The 15,328-nt window shown below is 35.4% G+C and overlaps 1 non-coding gene across 1 annotated transcript; it reads right to left on the bottom strand.

The window, feature by feature from the left end:
• Positions 1-11,935: 11,935 nt before the first annotated feature.
• LOC124886941 lies at positions 11,936-12,042 on the bottom strand. The gene has a single exon (XR_007044337.1). It is a non-coding gene; the product is annotated as a small nucleolar RNA R71 (small nucleolar RNA).
• Between the last annotated feature and the right edge of the window lie 3,286 nt (positions 12,043-15,328).

Raw genomic sequence — 15,328 nt, 5'->3', positions numbered from 1 at the left:
CATATAAAATACCATAGTAAAGGAAAACTCGATAATTTAATTAAAAGCGAAGGTTTTTTGGCACAATGGGTGAAAGGTACCCATTGATGAACGCCCACACACCTTAATTGAACAAATTCTTGAAGAAACTTGAAATTGGAACTTGAACCCTTGAATTCTTGAGGAAGAAAGCTTGAATCTTGAGACGAATGATAAACTTGTGAAAGAAACCCTATTATTTATGTTTTCTTCAAGATTCTTGAACTTGGAAGCTTAAACTCTTGATTTCTTGGTGAAAAAGTTTGATTTTGTTCTTGGGGAGGATGAGGGTTTACATAATGGTTTGATGATGAAAAGTAGGCAAATAATAGCTTTTTGGTGTTTTAATCCGTCACTTGGGTACTTGGGGACAAGGGGAAATGATTAAAACGCCCTTTAGGCTTGTATTTATGGATGCAGGAAAATATTACTCCGCGGCGCAGCGCTATCGCGATAGCTTACTGGTTCTGACAAAAATGATCATAACTTTTTGCTCGGGTATTGGATTAAGGCAAAATTTATATAGTTGGAAAGATAATTCAATTATATATAATTTAGTGTGTCTTGAGCTGAAAAATTCCACATATATAAAAATTTATGCACATTTAAAGTTGACCCTTTTAGAATCAAATACAAAATTTTAGCCGAATCAAAGGCTCTTAGCTCAACCTTGCTCTAAGTGATTCCTATGAAGATTTTTCACCGCATGAGCACTTCAAACACTAGGATAAAGATCATGACATATGTATTCAAAGATAAACCATGGGATTAGAATTTACACACATAGAAAGAAGAGTTTGATTTCTAGCTCAGGAATGCGGGGCGTTACAACATCATCGGCCGACTGAGCTAAATCATGATATAAATACGATATGATAAAAAATAGAATAACCTAAGTCAATATAAAAGGGGAAAACCTGGAATATAAGTTCCGACACTACTGGACATAAATAAAGGAATTCATATGAGATAATAACATAAAGATCATACCATTATTCCGACAAGATTGGCACCCATATGTCAATAAGTACAGATAATTAAATAACCCAACATAGGCCCCCATAAGCCTAGAGGGTGAAATCAAGGGAAAAAAAATGACCAAACAGCCATAAATCACCAAATTATCATAACATAACCAAGAACCTATCCATACCATATCACCTCATACATAACTCCAAGTGCCAAACTTGAATCAGAACTCAATAGTATCATTATCATTATCATCAGTTGTCGGACTTGAACTGGAGCTTATATTATCACAATCATTATCAATGGCCAGACTTGAACTAGAACTCATATTGATAAATCATATCACCAAATCATATCAGCAAACCATATTGATAAACTAACTCAATAGACTATACCAGTACCATATTTAATAAGACATGCCAATAACAATACCCAAGGCCATGCCAATAGGCATAATTATAAGCTACTTCAATAATTGTATTTATAAGGCACCAATTATATCTATAAGCCATTAATCATACCTATAAGCCATCTCATAAATATAGACCATATTATTAATCATATATGTATAAGCCATGTCATAAGTCATATTTAAAAATCATACTATTAATTATGTATAGAAGCAATATCATTAGAAACACTCAGAATTAATATCAATCTCTCCATATACAACTTACTCAATAAATATGTTCAATCTTCCAAAGTCCCAAAGCAAACATTAATATGAGTATATCATTCGTACATAAGTCTGCAAGGCTAACACAATTCTTGGCCTAAGGTAGGACGAAGGGGCCTACTTCTAATCCTTGAATTCCATTTAGAAAAATTCTACCCACACTAGGCTAAGGTATCTAATTCAATTCTAAATTTCTAGTAAGCCATAAATATCCCTAAGATAGAAATCCTTCCTAAACTTGAAAAAACAAGGCAATTTCCCTTAGCTTAAGCATCTAAGGCCAATTTTACCCTAAACATGCATAACTAAGGCAAATTCAACTAGATTGAGTAACTAAGGCATTTCAATTTCAAACATCAACCATGAAGCCTAATTCACCTAAGATAGAATAATTAAGCTAGTAACCCCAAGTTCATAGTTTCAAGATAGCCTAAATGGTCTAACTAATCCAATATTCTCATTCATACTTTCAATACCTAAATCCCACCCCATATCTAACATAATATCATAATCATACTATGATGTAGCTCAATCTATGAAGAAGGAAAATCCAGCCTACCTGGACGCCAAAGAAAAGCTTAAAGAATTCACTTAATTACCCATTTTTCTCTTTTGAAGCTTCCAATAGGTGCCACACTATCAAAATCACAATCTACTAATCAAAACAAGAATAATGACACCTATATTGCACTATTATACTTTGGGTCCAAAATTACATAAAAATCCCATATGGGGTTCAGTTATAAAATTGCACATTCAAAATCAACACTACGTCCCTCTACACCTAAAAATGGGTTAATTCTTAGCTATTATGGTGCTAAAATCAAACCTTCAAGCCTTTTAGAATTTTTAATAATAGTGGAGAATCAACCATGAAAATAAGGGAATCTTACTACAAATTCAATATAAAACCACATAAATTTATGATACTAAAGATTCACAATCATCCACAATTATTCTCCTAAGAACTCCTACTTTATAGAGTTTAAGATTATAGAGAATGGATGAACATGGTGAAAACATCGAGCTAAGTGGGTATTCATACCCTTCCCAGGTACATGGGCATCACTTAAGAGACAACAAACTTTGGGTCTCTTAAATGATACTTTTGCTCTGGCATGCTTGTCGCTTACATAATCAATAGATCGCTTATGTGATATCTCGCTACCTAAGCCAATGTCGCTTATATGATAGTGCCCATGCTGTTAAGCCACTCGCTTAAGAGACAATATATTTCTTAAGAGGTACTTGCTAGGGTTTAACAAATCGCTTAGGCGATCAAAGGCATTGCTTAAGTGATTCACTAGTACTAGTTAAGACTTAGAGAAATTCCAAGACTCGACCAATCCCTTGTGATTCATTCAGAATCTTGTATATGAAAACAGACTATGATATGCTATTAAATTTGATGTTCCATACTTAATAGAGAAGTCAAAATTTCCTTTCGAGGTTGTTTCAATGAAAAATGGGTCCCACACCCATATGTCATTTTCTTAACTTTCGGCCAATGGCTCAAAATGAGTCTGGGTGCCTCGAAATACAAACCAAGGGCCCATCTAATCTAAAATTGATGTTCTAGAGTTATTCAAATGACTAGAATTAGCAAACAAGTCATTTAGCTAAAGTTCTTTCATGGTAGCCAATTTGAACCAACAAAGGCTTCAAAACATAAAATTAGCTCTAAATACCAAATAAATAGCCCAATAATCTAACTGTTAGTTCCAATAAGTCATAAATAACTTACGGTAGATATAGGAGATCTCTAAATAGTGAAATTGAGCAGAAATACATAAAATGACCTGAATGGTCACTACAATATCCATTAGTAATAGGAATTTTGTCCATGAAAGTAAAGGATTAGGATGTACCTGAAGCCTCGAATAGGTGAGGATACTGGGTTTAGATCTCACTCTTGATCTCCTAAGTATCCTACTCTACTATAAGGTGCATCTACTATACCATAACTACTGGAATCTCTCTAGTGCGAAACAATATGATATCACTAGCCAAAATGACCATAGGCTCCTCCACAAAGGTCAATTGATTATCCAACTAAAGGTCAATTGATTATCCAACTAAACTGAGTCCTATGCAAGAACATGATACGGGTTAGGAATGTATTGTTGTAACATAGAAACATGGAAAACTGGTTGGACAAAAAAAACTTGGGGGTAAGGCTAACTTATAAGCCACCTTACCAATTGTGCGAAGAATCTCAAAGGGTCCAAGGTATCGAAGACTGATCTTGCCTTTCCTCCCAAACCTCATCACACCCTTCGTAGGTGATACATAGAGGGATACCCAGTCACTGAATATAAATATCAAGTAACAAAGTATAAGATTTTCATAATTCTTTTACCTACTTCGAGCTGCCCTCAATCTATCCTAAACCACCCTGACTCTATCCAACGACTCCTGAAGCAAGTCAGTACCACAAGGCCTAATTTTACAAGTATCAAACCATCCAATAGGAAGCAACATCTCCTCCCATATAAATCCTCAAAAGGCCCCATCTAAATACTTGAATAATAACTATTATTATACGCAAACTCTACCAAGGCTACGTGCTGCTCCTAATGACCTCCAAAATCCATAACACATGCTTAAAGTATATCCCCGGGGACCTGGATAGTCTGCTCTGACTTCCCATTGATCTGAGGATAGAAAGCTCTACTAAGATCCACTTGAGTACCCAACTTTACCTGAAATGCTCTCCAAAAGCTAGAAGAGAACACTGAGCCCCAACCCTATCTTAAATGATAGATATAGGTACTCTATGCAAAAAGATTATCTCACTAACAAGGATACAGGCTAACCTCCCAATATTAAAGGACAGCTAAATAAGAATGAAATATGCCGACATAGTCAATAATGAAATATGCCGACATAGTCAATCGGTCCACAATGACCCAGATACCGTTAGAACCATGGGAAGTAGGAGGATACCTACTAATAAAGTGTATGGTAATTCACTCCCTTTTTTACTCGAGAAAGGGCAACCTTTGAATCAAACCACCAGGTCTCTGGTGTTTGGTATTCACCTACTGATAACATAGGTAAGATCTATAAATTCAGCCACATCTCTCATTATACCACTCCATCAATAATACTTCTACAAATTTTTATAGATCTTAGTTGCACTAGGGTAAATAGAATATTTGGAGTTGTGAGCCTCATGTAAAATTGGCTTAATCAAGTCACCTACCCATAAAACACAAATATGGGTGTCAAATCTCAAAACACCTTAAGAATTTATGTAATCCCTTTTGGACTCACCACTTAACACCTGATCACGAATGATCCAAAGTCTCTTATCCTTAAATTAGCATTGCCAAATCAGCTTAAGTATCAAGGACCTCACCTTAACACTAGCAAGAATCTTTCTAGGGTTTGATATATCAAGTTGTATCATCAAGTTGGCTAAGGACTGAATATCCCATGTCAATGACATCTGATAAACTAAAATACTAGCTAAGCTACATATACTCATTGTCTTCTAGCTCAAAGCATCTGATACCATATTCAACTTTCTTGGATGATACAAGATGGAGATGTCATAATCCTTAAGCAACTCCATCCATCAATGTTACATAGTATTAAGCTCTCTCTGGGTCATATGATGTTAAAGACTATGATAATATGTGAAAAACTCACAATGCACATGATACAAATAATGCCTCTAAATCTTAAGTACAAAAACTACCACCGCCAACTCCAAATCATGAATGGGGAAGTTGCGCTCATACATCTTCTGTTGTCTCAATGCATAAGAAATAACACGATCCTTCTACATCAATACACAATCCAAACCAACACCTGAAGTATCACAATACATGGTGAATCCTTCAAACTCAATAAAAAGAGCTAAAATAGAGGAAAAAGTGAGAAATCCCTTTAGCTTTCCAAAGCTTGACTCACATCCTCGGACCATTAGAAAGGAACCTTATTTTGAGTCAATTTGGTTATTGGCACCATAATATTAGCAAACCTCTTGATGAATCAACTATATTAACTATCAAAATAATAATGATATGAACCTTAGTTGGAGATGCAGGCCTAGTCTAATCATGAATTGCCTCAGTCTTTTATACCATAATCCCATCATTAGACACCTCATGCCCAAGGAATTTCACCAACTCAAGCTAAAACTTACACTTAGAGAATTTGGGAAAAATCATATGACCTCTCAAAGTATGGAGAACAATCCTCAAATGCTGCATGTGCTCCTCCCTACTCCTGTAATATGATCTTAGGTGGATTTATGTATCTAAGTGTTGTTATTCGTCCTTATATAGATTGGTATTGAGGACTTATTGTGTGTATACTGAGTTAATCTGTATATAAATAAGAATATAAGTGTTAAGCTATGTAATGTTGATACTTATAATGTGTGGAAATCAAAGCTGGAAGTAAAACATTCATGTAGAATTCAAATAAGAAAACTACTATGCTTAGCTTGAGATATGTCCTACTCTAGTTATTCTTACTTTATTCTATCATGTTGTGTGCTCAAATTCTTATTTTTGGATAATATAGGAAGCTTGGTAAGATGATTAACATGATAATGGGATGATATGCAGGATGTTTCTGAAGTGGAAATACAACCACAGAGAAAGCAACAAAGGACTAAACACATGGAGTGTTCAACGACCATATCTGGATTTTGTGGACTTAGGGGCATGCTAGGCTGACTAAGTGTAACACACAAACTACTCTTCCTCACAAAGATAAAGAGGTTGTTGTCAAAATATAGTAACCTAACTAGGTTCGGGTCAATCCCACAGGGAATACATCAAAAATCATGCTTCAACTTATTGAAATTATCAAGCAGTACAAAAAAAGCAAAAAGGGGGGTAGTTGTAGTAACTAGCTAGTTACAACAAGAATTGGATGCTTTTGGTTGTAAACAAGCTAATATGAACACTAGGCTTGCATTCCCCCTGACTTCTAACTCCATAGACTTATCATGCACTATCGAACTATTTTGATTGTTTGCATGTAGAATCTGACAAGTTATGTATCACAAACTGTCGTATGGACTCATTAACAAATCTCACTCTTTACCTTGTGATTTTCAAAGTGTCGCGTTACTAAACCTTGCGCTAGATCCCAGATTAACTATTACCTTTTAGGTATCAAGTTAATTTGATGAGGAGGCAGGAATTATTATATAGAAGGAGGGTCTCAAATTAATATTGTGATGACTTTTTTCAATCTCTATCTCTCTTTTGAAGCAAGTAGTGAATACAGGCGGTTCTTAAGGTTAGAAATCGATAAGGAATCAATTGATTTGAAGTCAGTCATAATACATGCAAAAATCTTTATCTAGAATGACTTGGCACTTCTTGTATTTCATTAATCTGCCTAGGTTCTCACAACCCTAGCTAAGAGAATTAGCCACTCATAGTTATAAGATAATTCATCGAATCCACAGACAAAATTACTGAATCAATCTCACAATAAAGAAATAAGTAATCCCAAAATCTCAAATTGAATAACCAACCAAAAACAAACCAAGAATGATATGAGTATATGGTAGCCCCAAAGGGCCTTTCTCAGTTTCTTTCGCTATCTAGTGAAAAAATTCTAAAGGGTATTTATAAATTACAAGAACCCTAGAAATCAAATCCTAAATAAAATAGGAAAACTTAACTAAGCACACATAATAAGGAATATGAACATCATAGGAGTGTATGTAGGTTACATAGAAACCCTAGGAAATGATTTTGAAATGATCCAAAAAAACTTGCATCGGTAGCCACTTATTTAGGCCATATACGAATTGTATATGGACCTAGGTATATGCCTGAACTTCTATGTAGATCCCACAACTCTCTAGAATTTTGATCTCTACACATAGCTTAGTCATATACAGACCATATGTACCATATGAAAACTGTATATGGACATAGGTAAGTGTAGAGTCTTCTTTTATCTTCATATACAGACCATATGTACCATATGAAAACTGTATATGGACATAGGTAAGTGTAGAGTCTTCTTTTTTCTACTTTTGAGACTCTGGACTTCAAGTTTTGGCCTCTACTTTGGTCACCTACTCCCGGTAAGTGGAACATATGCCCAGAATTACCTCAGTAAGTAGCCAAAATCTTTAATTTTCATCTTTTTCTTCCATTTATCATCCAAAATGATCCTTTTCCATTTAGCATTCAAAACGTGGTTTTCTGCAAATTTACTCCAAAAACACATCAAATCCAATAAAATAGCTGCAAGTACATACATATTCTCTAAGTTTATGCATCATAAGTGTTATTAATTCATGGCATATCAAGACCCTCAACTAAGAATATTGCATGTCCTCAGGCAACAAAAACACAACACAATATACGATGATGCTTAACCGAGAGAAACTTAAGATACCTATGGTAGTCAATCATAAAATTTAGCTCAAACACATTACCCTCTCTAAGTTCAATAGTTATAAACCAATAGTGTGTATACATGAAGCACAATAATATGACACAATGGAATCAAGATATGAAATTATATAAATAATAGACAACTATGCATATATACACATCTCATAACCCAAACAAGTAAATAGCTAGCAATACAGTCCATAGTTCCCTTACATCAAAGAAGTCCCACTTAATCATATGAAATCATGCATGTCAATGCAGGGACAATCAAGAGACAGTCACACTCACAAGAGAAGTTCCACCAATGCACAACAAATACCATAGGCTAGCCCCTATTTTCTTTACCTTATCTTTCAAATAGTCAAGTTAGGATCACTATAGGACTTTATTTGGCTTGTAATGTAGGCTTGGGGGGATAGTATGGTACATATGGATATATAAAGTGACTAGGCCTCCTTGGTACTACACTAACTTTGAGGTCCACAATTTAACCAATTTCTTTTTATTCCACCATTTTATTCTTAATTGCATATTTAGGTTAGGTATAGTTTCTTTTATTTTTTTCAAATTTTTCAACCTTTCTTTTATTTTTATTTTCTTTTGCTACTACACCCAACTTTACTTTCTTTTTCTCTTATTTTACCCTTTTTTATACCCACTTTACATTATGCACCCCTATGATAGACACCCTCAACTTAGGTAATTTTCTTGAGTTAAGGTGCATAATGTCAAAGGAGGACCATGGCCAAAATAGGTTCATTATAACACAAATGGGGAGGTGAAAGGTTAAAATAAAAAAATAGGCTACAAGGCTCAGAAATAGGATGAAGGGATGATATTTCACATTAGAAGGTCATTTAGGGAAACAGTGGACTAAATAAAAAATGTCCTATGATCCTTTCCTAACCAACTATCCTACAACCTAGGAAAGGCTAACCAGGAAAGTTTTGGATTTAACACACAAAGGAAACTAGGTAGCATCTCACACATACATGGCATAGAGTTAGATCGAAATCCATTTCTTATCCGATTGACACACCATGCATTTAGCCACAAAATTGGCCATATCTCGCTTCCTATTGTTCCACCGATAGATATCGTTAAGATCATGATACATCTTCGTTGAACTGGGATGAATGACATAACACGACTCATGAGCCTCAGCCAAGATCCTTTCTCTCAACCCATCTACATATGGAACACATAATTTTCCTTGGTACCTGAAGATACCATTGCCACCAATCTTAAAAGCTACAACCTTTTTCCATCCCATATCTCCCTTAATCTTCTTTAAGATAGGATCCAACACCTATTTCTCTTTTATTTCAGCAATAAGGGATGACTTTGCCACCACTTGTACAAACATACCACCATCCTCAAAGTCTAAGAGACGAACTCAAAGGTTAGCCAAACAGTGAATATCTTTCACCAACTCCCACTTATAGTCATTAACATGAGCTAGACTCCCTAGGGATAACCTGCTAAGAGCATCAACAACCACATTACCTTTACCTTAGTGATAGTTTATACTCATGTCGTAGTCTTTCAACAACTCAAGCCACCTTTTCTTCCTAAGATTCAACTCCTTCAGGGTAACCACATATAACAAATTATTATGATAAAAAAAGATATCTACATAGATGCCATATAAATAGTGATGCCAAATCTTCATTATGAATACCACAACCAACAATGCCAAGTCATAAGTTGAATAATTCTTCTTATGAACTTTCAACTACCTAGATTCATAGGCCAATACCCTACCATGCTGCATCAACAAATAACTAAGTCCCACACGATATGCATCATAATAAATAACAAAACCATCAGTGCCTTTAGGAAAAGTCAAAACTAAAGCTGAAGTCAACTTATTATTTAGCTTCTCAAAACTACCTTCACAACCACCAGACCACAAAAACTTTACCTTTTTTTAGTTAATTTAGTCAATGAGGTATCTATAGTTGAGAAACTTTCCACATACCTTCTATTGTAACCAGCTAAACCTAAGAAACTTCAAATATTAGTTGGAGTCGTGGGCCTAGTCCACTTTTTAACCACTATAACTTTCTACAGATCCACCATGATTATTTCACTAGAAATGACTTGACCTAAAAAGGTAACAACTTTCAACAAAAATTTGAACTTTGAAGACTTAGCATATAATTTTTTATCTTTCAAGGTTTACAACACGATATGGAGGTGATCGACATGATCCACCTCACTTTTCAAATAGAAATTGATGAAAGACCTTATTCATCAAGTCCATGAATATCATTGGGGCATCAGTCAACCCAAAATACATGACTAAGAACTCATAATGACCATACAAAGTTTGTAAGGTAATTTTAGGGATATCTACCTCCTTAATCTTTAGCTAATGATAACCCAACCTAGGATTAATCTTAGAGAAACATCTAGCACCCTAAGTTGGTCAAACAAATCATTAATCCAATGAAGAGGGTACTTATTCTTCATAGTAACCTTATTCAACTGAATCATTAATCCAATGAAGAGGGTACTTATTCTTCATAGTAACCTTATTCAACTGATGGTAACCGATGTATATTTAAATGGAACTATCCTTCTTATGCAGAAACAAATAGGATCACCCCATGGATACACACTATGAAGGAAAAAACCCTTGGTAAAAAAGTCTTTCAACTACTCTATAAGATCCTTCAACTAAGCCAAAGTCATTCTATAAGAAGGGATAGAGATAGGATAAGTGTTCATAACAAAGTCAATCCCAAAATAAATCTACCTATTGGGAGGGATACCAAGAAGATCACCAAGAAAAACCTCAGGAAATTCATTGACCACGAGAATGGATGTCAATGAAGGACCCTTCGAGTTAGACTCTTAACTTGGGTCGAATAATACAAACATCCCTTGGAAATTAACTTTAAAGCTATAAGATATGATATGAATCTTTCCTTAGGCACTAGAGAATCCTGTTCCTACCTAATGACCAGCTCATTAGAGAATTTAAACATGTCCTTATGGGTCTGATAATCTAAGGAGGCCTAGAACGAATGTAATCAATCTATCCCCAATATGACATCAAAATCAACCATGCCTAACTCTATCAGATCTACCAAATTTTCTATACCACCAACAGATACTACACAACCTCTATGACCTTCCTAGGTACCACCCACTCACCCACCCTGGTAGAAATAGAAAAGGGATTGGGGATACACTCGAGACTAAAACTAGTATGTACAACCACAAATAGGGTCAGATAAGAAAGAGTAAACCCCAAATCAAGAAACTAATATGAATCACATTAAAAGAGTCATAACATACCAATGATAACATCGGGAGATGCCTCAGAGTCATGGAGGGTAGCAAGAGCATACAAGTGATTTTGGCTTATGCCAGTACTAGAAGCAAAAGTAGCACCCTTTTGTTTAGAAGCTAATAAAGTGGCAATAGGAATTTTATTTTCCCCCAAAGAAACCTTAGAAGGACAATCCCTCTGCAAGTGGCCAATGTGACCATATTTAAACCAATTGTTCCTTCTTTCTTCATAAAACCCATAGTGCACCTACCCGCAAAATCTATAAGGAGGATATGATAAAGTAGACTAGGCCCCACCAGTATGAGATTAGAAAGCATCATCCTTCAGTCTACTATCATGCTGAGAATGGCGATCATACAAAAACTTTGGATAATAACCATTAGCCGTAGAGTAGGATCCAAAACTCCCCTACTTTTTCTTATACCACTTTCTACCATCTCTCAGGAGTATATTTGGTTGAGTCATTTCCCATTATTTTTAATGGATGAAGCGGTATTATGGTTGATATCTCTACCCATCGATTCCATCATATTGTGGGTTAAGCTTAAGGATGCCTTTTTGGATAGATATTTCCCTCTTTCAAAGATGTTGAAATTAAGGGAAGAAATCACAAATTTCCATCAATATAGTGGTGAGACTTTATATGAAGTATGACAAAGGTTCAAGGATAAAATCATTCAATGCCTAAATCACAAAGTGCCCGAGAAGATGCTTCTCTAAATACTTTATTGGGCATTAGATAAATTGAATAGAACCATGGTAGATAACACATTTGGAGGTTCCCTTATCAAGTTTCCGTATGAAGTTGCATCAAGCATGTCAGATCAAATAACTAAGTTACAAGAGTTTGGCACACGGAGGATGTCGAGGTGGCCATAAGGGATCACTCCGCATCCTTTATGGGTCAAGTTTCAAATATGACCAAGGTGAGATCACACCTTGAAATTATTGCTCCACATGTTACATTAACCTCTTTTGAAGGAGTTAATGCTATAGATTTAAGGAATGCTAGGGTGTGTGAAGATGCAGAAAGAGAGATACTTGAGGAAGAGATGAGATTGTTAACATGAAATTTGAAGGGTTTCCACATTTTCTACTAAAGGCAAGGTGGGAATCAAGGTTGAAATAATGAGAACCTGGAAATGTTCCCTCTTGAAATAGAGAGATATGTAAATGGAAATTCTTGGCCCAAATAGTCGAAGGAGTCTAGGGGACCAACAAGACAATAAGGGAAATGAGGTGTGACTTCTCTAAGTTATATCAAACAGTAGAGTCTTATTCAACTGCCATCCAACAATTAGAGGAAAAATTGAATCAAATATTAGCACACCTCAATGCAGGACAAAATAGAGATATGCTGAGAGGTAAGGTAGCAAATAATATTGTCACTAAAAGTGGGAAAATTATTATCATTGGTGTGGAGATTAATGATGACCCCGATGGGAGAGAAAATGATGATCAAGTAAATGTGAAGAAAAAGAGGCCAAATGATAATGAGTTAAAGGAAAATGAAGATATCATTAAAAATTCAAAGGTGAAAAAGCCTCATCTAGGCCATAAATTATAATTCCTCTCCCTTTTTCCCGCAGGCTCAAGAAAAAAGGGGCTAATGCTAAGCTTAAGACATTTTTTGAAAAATTTACCAACCTAACCAGCAATATTCCATAGATAGAAGCCTTGTAAGAAATATCGAGGTATGTTAAGTTTATGAAAGAATTAGTCTCCAAAAAATGGGTTGTGGAGGGGGAGACAATAGAAGTGACTCATTATTGTAGTTCAATCATGTCAAGCACGATGTTAGAAAACAAGGAAGACACCAGTGCATTCAAAATCCCATGCACCATCAGAATTTTCAAATTTTCAAAGGCCTTGTGTGACCTCAGGGTGAGTATTAATTTAATGCCACATGCCATATTTCATAAACTAGGGTTGGGGAAATCATAACCTACCACTATGATATTAGTAATGGCTAATTGGACCATCAAGAAACCTGTGGGGATACAACATGATGTTCTAGTAAAAGTAGATCGGTTCATCTTTCTAATTGACTTCATGATCCTTGATTGTGAAATAAACCATGAAATCTCTATTATTCTTGGAAGGCCATTTTTAGCCACCAGGAGGGCATTGATTGATGTGGAGTGTAATTAGAGGAAATTTGAATAAATAATGAATAAGTTTCTTTAAATGTATGTAAATCCATGAAACAACCAATAGACTTGCAAGTAGTCTTAGTAATCGATGTCATTGATGATAAAATAATAAATTATGTTGATGTGAATCTCATAAATGATCCCATAGTGTGAGTTTTGTAGAATTTTGAAAGTGATGAAATTAAAGAGTTCAATGAAGTGGTTGACTCTTTAACAGGACTTGGATCTCACACCAAATATCTGATAACTTTTAATCTTGATCTAAAAAATCACGAGAGTCTACCCGTGAAGCATCCATCCTTTAGCCACCTCAACTTAAATTGAATTTATTGTATCCACATCATTGATATTTATTCTTGGGAAATGATCACACTTTTCTAATTATTTTTGGACGTGATCTCGAGTCTAACCAAGTGGAAGCGTTGAAAATTATAGTGAAGAAATTTATTCGTGCCATTGGATGGACAATTACGGATACTATAGGCATAGCTCCTAATATTTGTTCCCATAATATTTAACAAAAACAATATCATGTCCCAAGAGTCAAACATCAAATGAGGCTCAACTAACCAATAAAAGAGGTGGTTAAAATGGAAATCATAAAGTGTCTTGATGTGGGGTAATCTACCCGATCTCAAATAGCAAGTAATTGAGTCTGGTGTAATGTGTCCCAAATAAAGGTGGCATAAAGGTACTATAAAATGAGAATAATGAAATCATCCCTATCCGCCCAGTCACAGGGTAGAGAGTGTGTATATACTACCACAAGTAGAACTCTTGAACTGAGAAGGACCATTTCCTAATGCCTTTTATGGATTAAATACTAGATAGGGTTGTTAGGCAGGGGTGTTATTTCTTTCTTGATGACTACTCGGGGAACAACCAAATTTTCATTACCTCAGAAGATCAAGAAAAGACAACATTTACTTGTCTCTATGGCACATTTGCCTTTAATGACTTTTATGTTTTGTAATACTACGGCAATATTCAAATGATGTATGTTATCTATCTTCACCAATATGGTAGAATATTCGATGGAGGTGTTAATGGATGACTTCTCCATCATAGGGGAGTCATTTGAGTCATGCCTCGCTCACTTGACCAAAGTGCTTAAAAGGTGTGTGGAAACCAATCCAGTTTTTAATTGGGAAAAATGTCACTTCATAGAGAAGGAGGGAATTATGCTTGGTCATAAGATCTTGAGGGAAGGAATCCAAGTGGACCAAGCAAAAATCAAGATGATTGCTAAGTTACCTCCTTCTATCTCTGTAAAGGGTGTAAGAAGTTTTCTTGGTCATGTGGGTTTCCTTCCTAAAGGATTTTTCAAAGATTGCACACCCCTTGAGCAAACTCCTTGAAAAATAGGCAAAATTTGACTTCAATGTTGAGTGTTTGAAGGAATTTAATCATCTCAAGGAGCTTCTTATTACGACCCCTACTATTATGGCCTTGAATCAGTCTTTACCCTTTGAACTAATATGTGATGCAAGTGGTATTACACTAGGCAACGTGTTAGGTCAACAGAAGGAGAATTTGTTATATCCAATTTACTATGCAAGCAGATCATTGAATGATGATCCATGTTACTACACGGTTATGGAGCAAGAATTATTAGTGGTGATGTATTTTTTCAAAATTTTTTGCACCTATTTATTGGGAATGAAAGTGGTGATGTACACCGATCATGCCGCTCTTAAATACTCCATGGCAAACAAAAAAGCTAAATCCTGCTTGATTAGATGGATCTTGCTCTTTAAAGAGTTTGACGTTGAGGTGAAGGATCAAAAAGATTGAAAAAATCAAGAGGTCAACCATCTTTCTGCCTTGAAAA

This window comes from Capsicum annuum, chromosome 8 (genome assembly GCF_002878395.1).
Source record: "Capsicum annuum cultivar UCD-10X-F1 chromosome 8, UCD10Xv1.1, whole genome shotgun sequence".
Lineage (NCBI taxonomy): Eukaryota > Viridiplantae > Streptophyta > Magnoliopsida > Solanales > Solanaceae > Capsicum > Capsicum annuum.
This window is presented reverse-complemented; position numbering and strand designations above follow the sequence as displayed.